This window comes from Choristoneura fumiferana, chromosome 27, assembly GCF_025370935.1.
Source record: "Choristoneura fumiferana chromosome 27, NRCan_CFum_1, whole genome shotgun sequence".
NCBI classification, from domain to species: domain Eukaryota; kingdom Metazoa; phylum Arthropoda; class Insecta; order Lepidoptera; family Tortricidae; genus Choristoneura; species Choristoneura fumiferana.
The window spans coordinates 9,532,522-9,546,191 of record NC_133498.1 but is presented as its reverse complement, the minus strand read 5'-3'; the positions used below and the strand labels follow the sequence as shown (position 1 = coordinate 9,546,191).

The following is a 13,670-nucleotide window of genomic DNA, read 5'->3' as shown; positions in this document are numbered from 1 at the left end:
TCAGCGGTAGATAGTCCATTGTTAACTAGACTTAGGCCTCCCCAGACTTACAACTTCGGTTGGCAGTGTCTACACTTTAGGGTATTTTACCCTAAATTTAGGGTATTTTTACGCTTTTAGGCTATTTTTTGGAATAGAAAAGGATTTAGGGTAGCAGTTTCCGAATAAAAAGGGAGGTTTCAAGAAAAAAATTACTGCAGATGACATAGAATCCAAGACTATCATGGATGCATTCCTGAATGAATGTTTCGAAACGGTGTAGTAGTTCAGCTATTAGTTTATTATAAAAAAAAAATAAGTAAAAAAATAAAAAGTGCCTAATTTAGGGTAATGAGGGCTATCGTTTTTTGTCTCACTAGATGGCGCACTGTTGCGTGAGGTTTTTAAGTATGGCTTTCAGAGTCTGTTATTACGGGCGTTAAAACAAAGTTTTGATTAAAATCATATTTAAAACACCTTAAAACCGTACCATAAAAATATCCAGCAACCACAGTGTTGCTTAGTCCCGTTTTGTTCGGAAAAAAAGGGAGGACAAAAGTTTCCGAAAGACAGAACTGTCTCAAAACACAGACATTCATTGCCCCGTAACGCATAATTGCCATAATTAATTTCAGGTAATGCAAAACATTCACAAAATTATTCTAATTATAAATAAACCCGCGTAGCTCGCCCAAAAACTATGAGATTTGACATTTCGGAGACCTCACGCTACACTAGCGCCTCTAGCGGCGAATTCATTCGCGACAGCCCTCATTTCGCGTAACGTTAGGGTAAAAAATATATCTGAGGTGGCAACACTGTCGTTTGGAAGCAGCCCGCATCTACCCAGCGGCTGTAACCAGATTCCAGGTCTCTACACATTTCACTGTATCGCACCATGATCGTATAGCAACATGTCTGGCAAAAACATTACATTGACTTTCTCTTTGGCTCGACCCATAATCACACGTCTCGGTCTTCTCCTGACTCTCCTGCCCTGTATTTTCCCTTCAATTATTATTCTCAAGCAACTATCATGTCATACATAATCATATTTATATATAAGCATAAAAATACATACCCATTGGTATTGTCTTTACAACCACAGTAACTCGATCGCTTCTCGTCTCTCCATCGAACGAATCCTGCGCACGTGTTCTGTGAAAAAAAGAAAAAAAATGTGTCAGTTAATACCTACAAAGGAATTGCAGCTGGTAGGTTTATTTTGAGATTGGAACAAGGGGTAAAGCAGTATTGTTTTAGGCAAACAATTAAATGACTGAGCGTGCCACACACCCGTACGTTTATAATATACATATATATACATCCCTTTCAACATAAAAATCCAAGACTCTAGCACAGATACTTGCATTTTTCATACAGATATTTGCCCCGAACGGGGACCGAATCTGGAACCTTAAATTTCGTAGTCAGTTGTCTAGCTAACGTTAGTAAATAGAATACAATCATACCCCTCTATGGGCAGTCGGTTAAAACCTCCATCAAATAATATCATCATTAAATATTCTAGTAATTTATTAATTCTAATTAAGTAAAAAGAATTTATTGTCAAACCAAACCAATTCAGCATTTTAAACTATGCCTCAAAAACACCTTAAAAAACAAAAGCGCGCGAAAGACAAAACACGACCGTATCGTGAGCGCGACGTCTTTAATTAAAACCTCTAATTTCAAAAATGGAATTCGATTAAACCGAGCGCCTTATTAGCGACGGTGTAAAGTGCGTTTTACGTTGCCGGCGTTCTTATTTCAAATTTGAATCAACTGTCAACTGGTCTTTAATTAAACGGTGAAGTTTTAAGTTTTGATGTTGGCAGCTATGGTTATAATTTGGAAGTTTAGTAGGTACCTAATCTATACAAACACAAACGTTACTCTATTCTGTAACTCTGGTTGCGATTATGTTACCAATCCATACTAATATTATAAATGGTCCCAAAGGAAGAACAACGCCGTTCGCAAGACCGGCAATTTTGCTGCTTTGGGACCGTTTCGTGGCATACAATTTTTTTTTTAATATTTTTTGTTCTGCTACTACCTACTACTTTGTCACGAATAAAATGATTTCTATTTCTATTATAAATGCGAAAGTGTGTGTGTTTGTGTGTTTGAATGTTTGTCCGTCTTTCTTTTCTTAAAGATTCTTTATTTAAAACATTTCAAAACTCATGAAAAAACGCATTTTTCCTACAATTTGTATCGCAAATCGTGATAAATGACGATCCGGGTGGCATTATGTCATGAAAATGCCGCCATTTTCCTTCTTATTTATGTCCCCCCCCCCCTCCAAGGCATTGTGTGACGACGGTAATGACATTTAGGAGCTTATTATTGTTATTATTGAGCTTTATAATTTAAGATACGAAGCCATTCCTATAATATGTATTGAAATAAAAAATACAAAAAGATTCCAAAAAACCAATCTTAATTTGATTGCTTCGAAACGATATCTCTTGTCCGGGTGAGCGGTTAGTTCCAAAGGAATGCCGAAAAAGTTTGAGGGCTTACGGCATAGATGTCGCTAGCGTCGCTGCTTAAGTGACTAAGTAAGAAACACAAGCTGAGATATGAGGTGCATAGGGAAATTCGTGTCGGTACCGTTGACCATCAGTGGTGTAGCGGTATAGCACGCGGTACGGATTACCGAGGACCTGGGTTCGATTCCCAGTGATGGTCTTATTTTTCTGTTTTTCTGTGCATCTATATTTCAGTTTGTATTTTCAATATGTAATGCAATGAGGAAACATTTAGCTCATCTTCAGAGCAACACAACCGTAAACCATGCTATCAGACGTTAGACAGTAACTGACAATTTAGGCTGTTTTTCCGCCAGAGATGTGCATAGATGTGTCGCTAGGAATGTGGTTCATTATCCAAAAGAATCGCTTCATTAACATCCTCCACACCATAATCCTCGCACAGCACAGCTCTAGTGAAGTAGTGGAAACAGTAGAACGGAGCGAGGATAGGTGATGGTCTAAGATCCGAACTTGAAAAGATCTGCACCGGTCTGATAATAGAATGAAATGTATTTTATAATAAATTTAGTATATCACAAATTATAAATGGATTTGCAAAAAATCCTGGCCAGGCTTTTTTTAATAAATTTTTGTTGCATCATCGAGATAATAAGAAAATTTTATATTGACTTAAAAGTATAAAACCTATAGAATATGTAGATGTTGGGTTTGCTGTTGTTTACCTGGACGAACTACTGGGTTGCCAGGTATAAACTCTTTTAAACAGTTATGTCGATGCCAGTTACTTTCACTTGATATAAGAAAGAAAGAAAGAAAGAAAGAAAAACATTTATTCGTGACATTTTTTACAAATAAAAGAAAAAGAAAAAAGGAAACAAATTTTGTCACGAAATGGTCCCAACTCAGCATGATGTCAACCTTGCGGCCGACGCTGGTCTTCCGTTGGAACCATTTAAGTGTTAAAAGAATACAATAACAGTGAACTCGACAACTAAAACAATTTTTTCACAATACACAAATCTAGTAATTTACAACATAAAAATATACCTTAACTACACAAAATATAAATAAAAGAAAAAAGAGAATAATATGCACGTCTGTATAGGCCTATTGCCTTTGCCAATAATTCAATATAGAATTAATTATTGACGTGGCATTAAAAAAAAAAAGTACTCTGTGCTGTAGGCGTGGCATGGATGGATTCATAGTTCGTGCAAAAAAGAATGAGTTCCGAATCATCCATTACCATTACAACCAACAATAAAATATCAATGTAAACAAAGCGCCAATGGTACTTATAGCGATGTTCAAACAAACATCACAGTCACGGCAGCGCCCATGGAACGCAAACAACAGGTATGTAAAAAGTGGCGCTAGTTTTAACCTAAAATAAAAAAAAACAAAAATCAAGCTGTTATCCTTATCATTATTCACAACAACCATAAGCTCCATAACTTTGTTATACACTACAAGTCTACAACGCACGTCTTGCAGGTTCCCAAATGGCCGTATAGATAATAGAACAAATTGTATATCTACGTAAGCGCTCTTTATTGTGAACACGTTGATATAGGGTTCATCATCATCATCATCCCAGCGTATATACGTCCCACTGCTGGGCACAGGCCTCCTCTCAGAACAAGAGGGTTGTCTGCATTTAATTAAAAATCATTAAAAAATATTTGAAAAGAAATAGCCTGTCGAGGATTTTTTTAGCAAAACCATTTCTTATATATTTTCTAATAAACAAAATTTATTGTTAAATACATTTCATTCTATTATCCGACCGGTGCAGATTTTTTCAAGTTCGGATCTTCTACTATAAATAAGTTTCTATTGGTTCATGAGAAAGAAACACACACCGCGCACATCTTTGGTTGGAAGTGTTGGAATGGAACGCAGCCTTAAGGGGATCCCATGCCCCAATGACCTTCGATCTGAATTCCTTAGTTTTCTAATGTTTTTTGTAGCTTATTACATATATTAACAGCAACGGCAACTTTAAGCAATATAGCATCAAAGTTGAACAATTTTAGGCCAAAAAACTCGTTTTCTGGCCATAACTTTTGTGTTAATTAGTTTCAAATGAAAACCCTCGACCAGTTTTTAGACACGTCAAAGACGAACCCAAATATGTAGATTTCGTATATGTTAGATCTTTCACGTCAATAGAGATACGAAATAAGTGTTTTTCAGACAATGTTTAAAAAAATCATACAAAATTAAGTATTCGTTTTTTTTTAAATCCGGTAGACAAAAATGGAGATAAAGAAGGGAAAACCGATAGCCGTTTGACTTATAATTCTATCCGTAGTGCAAAAGTAGGAGATACGATTCAAAACTTGTCAAAAATCGATGAAAACCTCGAGTAGCCCCTTAAAGGTTTACGTACCACTACTTTGTCACAACATCAGTCAGGTCATCATCCAACGAATTAGAACAACGAAACGAAATTCGAATTTGTAATTTGTAATAGGAACGCGTCTGTGGCGGACGTCCGTGGCAATTTGCGGCAGGATGCGACCAATCGCGCTCGTTCCCGCGACGCATGCGCGGGAAGAACTATGGCCGCGGGTCGGATTGTTTTATAAGGAAAGTTAAAAGGTAAAGGGGGAAAGCCACACAACATAAACTCCAATTCAATAGAATCTGACAATCCTGTAGACACTTCCAGCCTACTAATATAAACACCGGGCTGCCTAAGGCTTTGTGATGTGACTATTATTCTTTTTTGATTCCTTTTAGATGATAATTGCAACAAAAGGGACATATATAATCAAGTGTGCCCACGATAGGGTGTCTTAAATATGTAGAAAATTGACAGATTCTGTTGAATTGTACTTTAATTTTCTATTAATAATATGTGGATTATTCTTCGTAATTTTAAAAGAGTAAAAAGGTAAAGGGGAAATTCCTTTGCAGCGTAAAATTTCATTTCTAATTGGGAGTTTTCTGTTAATTTTATATATAGGCTGTTTGTCACGTAAAATGTTTAGCTATAATTCGGGACCCATTTATAGAAAATGCTACGTCACGCTAATAGCTAAGTGGTGGTCCCATTCAAGTCATTCTTTTACATTAATGTTGTATGGTCTGTTTGTTTGAAGTGTAGCGTTGAATAATTTCGCTTTACATTGATCGCTTTGTTGCAGTATCTTATTTTTATTTCAATTAATTTCTACAAGTAAAGCGAAAAGCTCACAGCGTAGAAAAGTGGTGGCCGAGTGGTTTGACCTCTTAAGCAGAGGATCGTGGGTTCAAACCCCGGTACGCACCTCTGAGTTTTTCGAAATTCATGTGCTTGCTGTACCACGAGCTTTACGGTGAAGAAAAACAGCGTGAGGAAACCTGCACAACCTGCGAAGCAATTCAATGGTGTGTGTGTGAAGTTCCTATTGTTAAACGAAATAATTCCTATTATTTTATTACTTCATTCGATAATAAGACATTCGATTGCCAATTCGATTATAAAATCCCAAAATGGGTATTAACCGCTAAGTCTAAATACTCCTAAACTAACCACAGCGCTATTTTTGGAAAATTGGTAAAATCATTATGATAATGAGGGTATTTCGCCGCGTACGGACGCACCGAGCCGAGCTACAAGCACTTTGACAATGAACCACGGACAAGTCCGAAACACTTCAGCAAATAACTGGTAAAAACTGGTAAAATGGTAAAATTCATGAATTTCAGACCGAAGCCGAGGATGAACGCTATAATAGTTAATTATAACCTCAACGTCTCTTAATTGATTGCCTGCAGGTTATCAAAGTCCAGCATTTATTATAGAGATTACGCCGATTTAATATTGCTTTATGAAAACAATCTTTCATTGACGTTGTTCGACCACCGTTGGATTTTTTAGGGTCACGTATCCGAATGTAGAAACGAAAACCTGCAAGTGTTATGGTCGGAGCCTCGACTTCGTCTGCAAAGAAAAGTCCCGTGGGAATTCCTAAAAATTATATCGTAGGTTTTATTGACAAATTTAATAATACTTAAACCCGTCGGTTAGCATTTAGAGTTTTGATCCCGATCCAGTGAAAACGACAACATATAAATGCATCATATACGTCCCACTCGGGCACAGTGCGGATTGGGAAATGCACACACCTATGTATTGCTTTGCAGCGCGCCATTCCTTCACCGCGAAGCTCGTCGAAATTTTTAAATGGGATTTAAAGCTTATTACAGATATACAGCTATCTACATACTAAATTTCATCAAAATCCTTCCAGTAGTTTTTGAGTAACAAAAATCAGCCAGACTGCTACCGCTGGGTTCCCGATAATTTTTATTTGTCTATTATAACATCATTCTTTTTTTTAAATGAGCCCGTTCTTAGTGGCCAGTACCCAAAACCACATATGTAAAAAATAAAAACGGCAGCCTGGCTGCGGCAGCAAGTCGCACATGACAAGGACGTATATAGTTCGCGCACCGAGCAGCCTGGCTGTTCAGCCAGTGCAGTGTCGTGCGCAGCAGGCTTAAAAATTTAATGCCGTGGCGTTTTTTCATCTCGAAAATACAAACTGAAACATAGATGCACAGAAAAACCAGAAAAAGAGACCAGCGCTGGGAATCGAACCCAGGTTCCTCAGCATTCCGCGCTGCGTGCTATACCGCTACACCACCACTGGCGGTTGCTGGTGGCTGGTGGTGGGTGGTGGCTGGTGGCTGGTGGTTGTCCAGTGGTGGTGTAGCGGTATAGCACGGAGCACGGAATGCTGAGGAACCTTGGTTCGATTCCCAGCGCTGGTCTCTTTTTCTGTTTTTCTGTGCATCTATGTTTCAGTATGTATTTTTGATATGGATTTTCCGGGATGACCGTAAAAGCAACAAAATTTGGAGTTGAAATAAAAAATACAAAAAGACTCCAAAAAACCAATCGAAGTTTTTTCGGCTTTAAAAAAATTAAAGCATTTTGTGCATTTATTATGCGTTTAAGAAAAAAAACACCGCGCATTCTCATTGGTCAATTTAATTTCACATGCAGCAGACGATTACTTATGATTGGTCCAATCCAATTTTTGTTTCAACACGCTAGGAAAATTATTCTGAAATATATTCTAAAAAGTCGTATCGTACTATGAAATACATATATAGATACGACCTGTTACCGTAATGTGTTACATTGTTGTCGTGTGTGTGTCAATTAGTCAGCTGGTAAATTGACAAATATAGACAGTTTTGTGTACTGTATTTAGGTTATCAATGGCCACATTTTCGAGCAGTGTCGTGAAAACAATATTTTATTTACGCCATATTCGTTCGTAATAAAATTCAAATTTAGAATTCACGAAACAGAAGCTACGGATTTGAATTGCTATGAGCTAGAGACATTTTGTAACGTTGCACCGAAAAAATATTCAAAATTTAAAATTCAACCGAAAAATTGTAACTTGATTTAAAATTCGAAATCATTTTAAAAACAAATTCAGAACACATTTGGAATCAGTTCAAAACCAGCCATATTACGTTCCTTTACAGTACTCTGAGGCACAAACGTCAAAACATTATTATTTGCGGGTGAAAATGTCACAAGTCATACGACAAACCGTTGAATTTTCTGTCTTAACACAACTACAGAGAACATAAAACACGTAGATTAATCGATGCTCTTATTACTTAATGGATGAGCGTCTCGAATTTAAATTTTAAATATGGAACGATGTCGTCAGCGATAAACAGGCCAGTATTGTGTTGTGTTCTATTAGGTTCCTTACAGTCCCCACATTGTGTTTATATTTAAACGTGATTTTTAAAAGTGCTCTTTACATCGAACATTAGAATGGAGCACGTGTTAATCTTTAAATCAGGAGGATGCTAGTGAATAGAAGTTTTAGTAGCTTCATGTATTCAATAAAGAAGGTTATGCATTATCATATTATTATGTTTTTTCAGCGGAAGTTCCTAATTACACTAACCTAACCAACAAAAAGATGGAAAGCCCACGACTTTGTCACTTCAAAATTCAATAAGTATCTCAAATACTGCTAAACCGATTTTGATGAAACATGTCTAAGAACCATCGCTAGAAAACCTTATTTCAAATGAACTGCATTCAAATCGGTCCACCCGTGTAAGTGCTACACGGTGCCACAGACAGGCACACATAGCGGTCAAACTTATAACATCCCTCTTTTTGCATCGGGGGTTTAAAATGAAACATTCTTTTACGATAGAGCTACGTCTGTGCAACCAATGTGTGACCATGCACCTCCTCCACTGTAAAAACACACAAGGTAGTTTGAACCACAAGGATCAACATAAGACACCTTTTATTCCGATAGAAGGCGCCACCGCGCGATAACCTAGATCCGCGCAGACGAAGTCGCGGGCATAAGCTAGTTGTTTATATGTACCAGTAGGGTGGCGTAAGAACTCGATTCCCTTCAGGTTGCCTTATTTTATTACATAGCGGTGTTGAGAAACATGCACGCAAGTGAATTACTTCTGAGGAGTTCCGCTAGAAAGACAGTAACTCACGCTTATTTCATATTCCGGGTTGCCTATCGAAAATGTTTACTCTCCGCCACCTATATGTAGAGATCTGAAGAATAATGTTTTTGTCGATAAGTTTGTATTTATCTTGCTATCTCAATTTTTTTCCGTAAATTTCAGTAAGCTAGTTGAGAAGCAAGATAAACGATTTTTTACGAAACGCTCAGAGCGGCCGGGAAGTGTTTTTTTAGGGTTCGGAGCCATAATGACAAAAACGGAACCCTTAATTTCGCCATGTCTGTCTGTCCGTCCGCGGCTTTGCTCAGGGACTATCAATGCTAGAAAGCTGTAATTTTGCACGGATATATATGTAAACTATGCCGACAAAATGGTACAATTAAAAATTAAAAAAAAGTTTTTTTTAGGTACATAGACGTAGTGGGGGTGATTTTTTTTTCTCATCCAACCCTATAGTGTGGGGTATCGTTGGATAGGTATTTTAAAACCATTAGGCGTTTGCTAAGACGAGTGTTCGATTCAGTGATTTGTTCATGAAAATCGAGCGTCCCCCCTCCCCTCTAAAATCTAAACCGGTGGGTGGAAAAATTTGAAAAAAATCAGGATGCTACCATAAATAAGTATATCAAACTTTCAAGGAAAACTATAACGGCTAAGTTTGCTTGAGAAGTATTAGTAGTTTTAGTTTAAGAGTCAATTGCTATTGATGCCTATGGTATAAAATATATATACCTAAACTTGGAAGATTCCGTATAAAATACGAAATCCTTAGAAAAATATTTTCTTTCGGAATGGCTACGGAACCCTATCTTGGACGTGTCCGACTCGCTCTTGGCCGGTTTTTTTAATTTGTGTCAGTCTATACGGAAGAACTTCGTGTACTATGTTTGCGACAGTTAGGCGGACATTTCCTAGCATATTGGAGAAAAATCATTATTCACTACATCAGTTAGTAGTTCTTTTGTTTTATAGATTTCAGTAAATACGGTATTCACCACCACAATCTCTAAAACTGCCATGTCAAACGCCCCGCCTCGCGCTTGGCCAGTTTTACCGAGGCTATTCACTACCATTTTGAATTTGGAACATCCAATCGTTATCACCGGCCAGCTTCCTATCGCGTTTAATTTTATCGTCACTTCCCGTCAGTTGAAATATTCCGGTTTTTGCTGCCAATGCTAGTAGCACTTATGACTGGAATTGCCTTTAGCTTAGTATTTTTATCCTAGGGTCATTCAAGTTACGTAAGCACTAAAAAGGGGGTGAAAGAATCTTTGCTTAGCTTATTTTTGATGACATGGGAGATGGGAGACGAAGGGGGGTCTGAATTTACGTCATATGAGTACGCCAGCATTATATTTATGTATTATGCATTTACTTTTTCTCATTTTTTTCAAGATTGAGTAATATAGAGAGAAATTATCGGGATTCCTTGAAATTCCTTTCCTTTCCTTGAAATTGCTGTGCTAAGGTTATTATTTCATATGGCCATTTACTACGAAATAGCATAAAAGTAGCGGAACCGCAACAGTTGCTCACGCTTACAGTTTTAGTCAGTAAGAGTTACCATCGAATCAGGAATTTCAGAGTAGCCCCTCATACTTGCCAGTAGAACCAGAATTATTGCCTACTCCAGTCGTAAGTGCTTGATTAATTTTATCGCTGCTACTATACCGTCCGTTGAAATATTTCATTTTTTGCGGCCAGTACGGTGACAACGTTCGATTCGACGAATTCGAAATTTGAACTTTTTAATTTTGATTAACGGCTTTTGTGGCTAGGCATGTGTGCGTACACACATAGTCATGTAGGTATAGGTGAAAAAACTAATTTATGTACCTTCTAATACTTAATTAATGTCACCATGATTTCCTTGACAAAAGTATAGAAAGAAAGAAAGAAGAAATTTACTCACATTCACAAAGACACAGAAATACAACAAAATCAAAAAAAAAAAAAAAAAAAACAGCAAACACAAATAAAACAAAAAGGAAATACAAAAATTGTAATACACGATTTAAGAATAGAATTGATTTAAGATAGAATGTCAACATGATTTTAGTAGCACAAGGTTCCTTGGTACCATCAGCCAAAGAAGTGGTCTATCAATTTTTAAACAAGTTCCTATCAAATGAAATGTCGCTAAAGTCGAACTTTCAAGTTGACAGAAACGTCTATTGGCATTATTGTTTTATGACATGCAAACGGTTATCAGCTTTAGGCTGGTAGACCACATATTTGGCTGATGGTACATGATTCAATTTGTTCAACTGTACAGAATGATATTTTTGACATATAAAATTAGTACTTTAATCTAATGACGGTGGTGGTGGTTAGATATTCAATGAAATGTATGAAATTTCCATTTATAATTCGCACTGGGCCCGTGTGGAACTAGTGCCCATAGTCCCGTCATTCTGAGAGGAGGCCTGTGTCCCTCTGTGGGGATGTTGGAATTCAACAAAAACAAATCCGTCCTACTCTAACTTGTGGTTTGTATGACTTTCTCTTTTACTCACATGGAGACTAGTTTACACTGTCAAGTGTTCGCTGTTTTTATATGCGTCTCTATCCTGAAGAGAAATGCATTGGTTTAGTTTTATTATAGATCACGCTGTTTAGTGAGTAGTACACGACTCTCCTAACAACATATTAAATAAATATAATTTAATTGAATCTATTGTTTATGTTAATATCCCATAACCAATAGGGGAGTGTACCTACAGGCCGGTATGATAACTGTGATGAAAAAAATTGTGTAAAAACTCTAATTTCAGCTAATGATAAACATTAGACAATAACAGACTCAAAATAAAAAAACACCGAAATTCTCATTGAAAGTACCTATATATCTCAAAAACCGGTGCGTAACTAAGGATATAACAACAATTGATATAATGCAACAATTGATATAATTTTCATTTGATATAATGTATCTTAAAACCAAACTTACTTCTATTATTATTAATTCGATTTGATGTACTTTGGGTTAGGTTAGGTTTATTTTATAAAAAAGGTCTGTGAAGCTCCTATCCTTTGAAATTATACCAAATGTTGTTATTCCGATCATTACACACCCCTCAACAACGACTGAACTGATTTTTATCAAACATAGCTAAATCACCGCGAGGAAACTCGCCTTCCCTTAAAAACGGCAGCGAAATCGGTCCATCTGTTTGAAAGCTACAGACAGACAGAAATTTGCGTCAAATTTATAATTAATTATAACCCTCTTCACAACGGTTAAAACTACGCAATCCGGTGGGAATAAAGTACTAGTACATTTTCAATATATAAAAAACTAGATATTACTTTCTGTGTTAAATAATGATTGAGAGTGGAACTTTTATAGGAAATGGGTAATATCCCTAGAGACGTAATTTCTTAGATACGAAAGTTTTTCAGTCAGGTAATGGTGATTTGTTGTGATTATCTTTTAAGTTTCAAGATAGCTCGATAAACTAACGTAAAATTAGTTCCATTGAATTGTGAAACAAACTTACATTATTTACTAGTATAGTTTGTATACTTTTTACGCTTGTATACTTTTTTAAATAGAAGGAAAACGAGGTTGAGGAAGACCAAAATTGACCTATTTTACCAGGTGAAGAAAGGGTGGGTGTCGTGTCGCATCAGGAAGTCAAACAGCTGGCCAAAGACCGTGCGGAGTGGTCATTACTCCACCGACAAGAGCATACGAGTAGATCTTAAATATAGGAGAGAGAGAGAGAGAGAAGAGAGAGAGAACACTAACCACTCACCTACACTACCACTACCTACACCATTGTACCTTTCACTCACTATTGTACCTTTTTTTAGTCAAACTTTAAACCTAAAATCTAAAGTGGCTCCGAAGCACGCTCTGAACCGGTTTATAAAATAGCGGTAAATACCGGTTTATTTCGGTTTAACTCAAAACTTTCATAAGAACGCGAACGTTTTTAAAAACTTAACTATACCTAAATAACCGTTTATTCGACGAGTGACAGCTGGCCAGCCGGCGGCGGGACGTTTATCCTGCGCCAGAATAAACCGGTTTTATTGTTCTAAAACCGGTTAATCTGACAAGAACTTTATGGAAATGTTCCTTAAACTCGGTTTAAAAGAACGGTTTCGCGAACGACCAAAATAAAATGGTTTTGCGCCAATTACATGATAACGGTTTGAAATTTAACCGGTATCCGAGCCTTGCTCCGAAGCGGTACCGTTTCGTGTGCTCTGTCTGCGTACCCCATTGTTGGGAATACAGGCGTGATGTTTGTGTGTGCTGTGTTTATTTAACTTGCCCCGTTTGTTTTGTTTTTGTTTCTGTGTCAATTTTGCAAGTTCATTTTGACCACTTATAGTCAGATTGACTTAAATATGGTATATATTGTAAGTTGGATATTTAATAATTGTCAATAATGTCAGTGTCTATTTTTTTAAGCTGCGTTACATTTTGAGTAAAGGAATCCTAGAAAATATGCAGGGTCAATTTCAGTCAGGGGTTCATAATATACCAGGAAAAAACTTAAACTCCATTTTGATTAGTACAAATGGGGCTTAGTTATAGGAACATGACGTAGTCAGAGAACTATTCAGTTAATAGATTGATCTAATTTTTAAATAGCAATGTAGTTGTCGTCTGTGAGTCATGATTGAAATCGCAGAATGTTTGTCCGTCTGAGCATCGCATCGCTTTAAACAATCAGAAGTATAATGACCTAAGCAACTTATTAAAATTTT

The 13,670-nt window shown here is 36.8% G+C and overlaps 1 long non-coding RNA gene across 2 annotated transcripts in view; it reads right to left on the bottom strand.

Moving 5' to 3' along the window:
* Positions 1-13,670, bottom strand: part of LOC141443499 (uncharacterized) — an 88,983-nt gene that overhangs the window by 22,182 nt on the left and 53,131 nt on the right. For both annotated transcript variants that reach the window (XR_012453037.1, XR_012453036.1), the window contains exon 3: positions 1,061-1,137. This is a non-coding gene — a long non-coding RNA (uncharacterized lncRNA). The remainder of the gene's footprint in view (positions 1-1,060; positions 1,138-13,670) is intronic.